This window comes from Helianthus annuus, chromosome 8 (assembly GCF_002127325.2).
Source record: "Helianthus annuus cultivar XRQ/B chromosome 8, HanXRQr2.0-SUNRISE, whole genome shotgun sequence".
Lineage (NCBI taxonomy): Eukaryota > Viridiplantae > Streptophyta > Magnoliopsida > Asterales > Asteraceae > Helianthus > Helianthus annuus.
The window spans coordinates 48812894-48817948 of record NC_035440.2 but is presented as its reverse complement, the minus strand read 5'-3'; positions in this window follow the sequence as shown (position 1 = coordinate 48817948).

Genomic DNA, 5055 nt, shown 5'->3' with positions numbered 1-5055 from the left:
ATTTGCGCAAAAATACAAGATTTATGCACAAATTTAGGGGGAGAAAATGAGAAAAATACAAAAACATTAGAAAAACTAAAAAGCCAAAAAGATAAATTGCATGATATGGGAAGTGAAATAAATGTTCGTGTTAAAGGGTTTTGACTAACACATGTAAGGTGCCTTAGCTGAAAAGACTAGGATCTACTGCGATATGTCGATAGGCTTGACGCTCAAAATGATAAAAGATTCTAAGTGATATAAACATAACGAACTATGTACCATGTGGGTAACATACCAATGGCGTATGATTTTATGGTCTTAAATCTTGCGTTGATAGATAGCCAACATCTGAGGTTTCAGGTCTTTATATTGTTGAATCATCCGGGGATATCTTGGCTGTCTTTCTGTTCAGAACTAAAATTGTATATGACCCCAGGAAAGAATGTCACTTGGAATTAGCTCATTTCTATTTGAATGTCTGTATGTTGTCCCGATACACACAATTTTGATCCGATTCTGAAATCTTCTCTGAAAAAGTCGTGTACCTCCTCTGCTGCATCCAGATATATGCTGACCTGGAGGTGCTAGGCAACGACAGCTTCTGCTGCATCCAGATACATGCTGACCTAGCTGTACGTTGTCGTGCTATAGATCTAATACACCCGAAAGAGGCCCTCAAGTGCCCAAAAGAAACCCCAAGAAACCTATATCAAATTGAGAAAAACTCATTTGATCTGTATATTATATCATCTCTGCAAAAGATCTATTCTGTTCTCTTCTCAACCTACTCCCAGTTAAGATTTCAGAAATCTGGATTGGACTTGTGAAATATGTGGTAGGGAAGATACTTGCATGATAGAGTATGCTGTTTATATTTCCGGGATTTGATTAGTATTTATTTGGGTGTTCATTGTTAAGAAATCAAAACATGATAAAACATATTATATGCAGACCTAGACACAGTCAGGATATCTTAAAGGATGACATCAGTATACTCACCTGCTACGATGAATCGTTGTGCTTACCTTGATTGCGAGGGTATGCCTTGGAATGGGACACACGGGTATAATAGTATAATATTACCTTAAGCATATCACGAAGTTGAAAAATTGAAAGTTGAGCGTTAAAGTTTAAGTGGACAAACATATTGGCAATCGCATAGACCAGTTTGATTAGGCTCATACTGAAAAGTGTTCCTTAGTCTGCCTGAGAACGAATTTTGATCCCATTGCAATTGTAATTGTATATTATGGTAGTTGTTTATATTTTGATTTTGATTTGTTTTTTAGTTCTTAAAAATTAAAAATAAAAATTCAAAAATCCAAAAATAGAGTGTTTATTTGTTTTTTTTAATTAAAAAATGTAACCGTTCTTGAAGATTTGACTGATCATCAAAAGTTAAAAGAATTTAAATTGTGAAATTTGATTTTTGTACCTAGTGTTCATATGGTACTCTCCCTGTTGCATAAGAAATGTTTGCTTATGAGTTTGTGAGCATGTGCAGAACTTGATTTCAATCAAGAACAGGGGTTGATGAAGACTGAGATACTGTTAGTTGCTGAAGAAGCCCAAAGCATCACAACAGCAAGATGTACCTGAGTCAGAAGAACCGGATACGAGACGCCGTCTGACAGTGAAAGTACATTTGAAGAAGTACCGTGAACTTGCTTGAAAGACAAAGATTGAAGAAGAAAAGAGCTGCTGAGAATCCTCCTCTCACATTCTTTTTAACAAAGACTTTCAAGAAGATGCTGATCGAGATCCTGATATGAAGCTAACCACAAGAGCTGAAGAAAGAGACCTAGTGCTGAGAGTTCAGAAGTCAAGAACTTCCACAACATCTGCAGCATAGTGATGACCATAGACGACGTTGAAGACGTTCCAGAATTCATGTTATGAAGACAATTTGATGGCATCAGTCTAGGGGGAGATTGTTAGGCCCTAAAGTGTGAGACTGACGCATCAAATTAACACAACGGGCTATGGTTACAAATTGGGCTTTACCGGGTTAGTTTATATTAGGTTTTGGACCTTTATAGGTCACTTGGGCCAAGCTTTAGGCCATGTGGGCCAAGCAGGCCCAAGGGGAGCCCATGTAGGGACTTGGGCTTAAGTTAGTATATAAACAAGTTTACAACTTGTTTTAGGTTTTGAACTTCTTGGAACTTCATTGTTACAGAATTCCTAGAGAGAGCTAGAGGAAGGCGATTGTTTGTGATCACTTGTACTAGACGGTTTTGCTTATTCAAGTAATAGAATCGTGTGCAAGTGGTTAAAGGTGATTCGGTATTGTTCTTTGTTTTTCATATTTTTCGGTTTATCTTGAATCATCTTGTGATTGGATTCCGCACTCTCACAAGATTAGGTTTGATATCATTGAAAGATCCGTTTCACGGGACTTACAATAATGTAGTGATTATTGAGATAGAAAGTGAAGAAATGGTTGAAGATGGTGGGTTTTGAAAATGGTGGGTTTTGATGTTACTGGGTTTTGAAAAGGAAGAAGAAAGGGTTGGATTGACTAAAATACCCTTTTTCTTTATTTTAAATGTTGCCACATGTCCTAATCCTATTGCTTCCTACACTTTCTAGCCAAAATAAACTTCTTATTTGATCTTTTCCCTGCAAAAATAATGTCTAACTTTTACCCACTCAAACCCTTTAGTCATGTCTAAAAAGAAAAAAACTACCCATGACTTAGCATTAAAAAATGGATTGAGTTAATGAGCTGGATAAAAATGTCAAGATTTCAAACTTTTTGGATCTACTGAACGATGACACAGGCCGTAGATGCAGTTCCTAAGGCCGTGGGGTATGGGGCTTGGGTTGGGGTGTGGGTTGGGGTAAAACACCCAAGCCACCACCCCAGGTGGGCTTGGGTTGGGGCGTGGCCCCTTGGGGCTTGGCTTTCAAGCCGGGCGTGGGGCGGTATGTGTAACACCCCGTGTTTTCGAATGTCAAAGTTAAAGTCAAAGTCAAAGTCAAAGTCCAAGTCAACTTTGACTTCTTTGACTGTAAATAGTGTATTTTATATTTTGTATTATGTGGAGTAAGTGTTGTCTATCAGAGGAATCGAAGTAATCTAATGTTTAATCGACGCGAACCGATTTACGACTGTGAATAGTAGGAAGTAACAATGCGATAAAGTTAATCAATCAATAATCAAGCTAATCGAATCATCAATCGAACTCGAGACTCGAACTATGCGAATTTGGTGTTATGTTACTTGTGTGTGTGCCATATGTGTTACCTGTGCGTGCTTACTTTATGTTTTGTGTGGTATTCAATCGAATCAATCGAAACTCGAGTCGAAACTCGAATCTCAAATCGAATGCAATCGAAATCGAATTATGACGAATGGTAACGTAAGGATAGTGTGAAATATAGATGATTGTATGTTAGATATACTGGTTAGGATTAAAAGTAATTTGAATAGGAAATCCATCGTATTCGTATCATCTTCAATCAAAATATCGAAAATCGTCGCGCCGAACACTCGAACCAGGCTGCTGATCGATCAGGCTGTCAGCCGATCGAACAACCCAGCCGATCGGACGGACTGTCCGATCGAGCAGGCTGTCCGATCGGGATGCCTGGTCGATCGGCTAGCCCTTTCCTCTTTTGGAGCCTATAAATAGGGCTATCATTGTCATTCTTTCCACTTTTGGAAACTCTCTGACCGACCAGCTCGTGCTCCTCATCTTTTCTCAGATTTCTTCCGATTCCGGTAAGTTTTCATCCTAAATCTTGTACTTTCTTGATCAATACACGCTCCTACACCTTTCTATCTTTCAAATCTTGATTTCTAACCGTGAAATCATCAAGATCTAAGCATTCTAAGATGATATCATCATGGTGTTCTTCAAGAACATCATGTCTTGGCCTCATTCCACCAAGAATCACTTGGATCTAACCGATTTCCACATAAATAAGCTAAGATCTATCACAGATCTAAACATTTACATGATGTAAAGGATTGAAAGAAGGACTTCCAACTTTCTTTCAACTCTTTTACACTCAATGCCTTCAAACCGGTAGGAACGGAGAGAGTCAACTCACCAATCATTCTAATGGATGAGTGGTTCAAGATTCGGGTTCTATCTACGAGGTTCACCGACTTCGGGTTAAACGTTAAACCGCCGTTCCGAACCGTTCACCGGCCGGACTTGGGTGATTCCTGTCCGAGCAGGAGAAACAAGTAAGAACGAAGGTTCCCTGGTTCAGCTCGTTGTCAAACTACCTCGATATAGCGTCAAATAATCAGAACAGCCAAGTGTTAGACGAACAGGCCGACCAGGTCAGGATGCTGGCCGAACGGTTAGGCTGTCCGAACGGACAACCCAACCGATCGAACATGTCAGATGATCGACCAGGCCAGCCGATCGGCTAGCATATGGCCCCACACTTTGATAATTTCATGAAGTATGGTATTGAACGAGGTGATGTTCGATCGAACGAGCTGTTTGATAACATTACTCATCGGATCATGAGATACTATGCTTCAGCACTTAATCGATTTACAACTCGTAGTAGTACGAAGTGCCACCCGATCGAACATGTTGTTCGATCGATCAGGTGACATCCAGTTGAGGACTCACTATCGAAGTGTCTAACCAATCGGTTAAGCCGGCCGATCGAACAGACCGTTCGATCGATCGACCTAAAAGGTAAGAACACTTCAGTGTTCTCAAATACTACAACGAAAACTTCAAAAGGTCGAACCATCATACGCAAACACATCTTACTCAAAGGAAGAAACAATCCACTCGAAAAGTCCAGCCGATCGAGCCTACCGGCCGATCGAACAGACTGTCCGAACGGACTGTCTAACCGAACAAACAACCCGTCCGATCGAACCTACTGTTTGATCGACCAGGCTGTTCGACCCATCATCACTTGTTTCCGTTTTGCGTGTTACTCATCGTTATGCTATCGAACTATTCAGGCTAACCCTACTCTCAAGCGCTCCCTTCAATCCATCAATCAATCGCTGTGAGTATACTCGATCCCTTTTTGCTTTTAGCACTTTTGGGTGTTACATACGTTACTTATATCAAAACACAATCGATCACA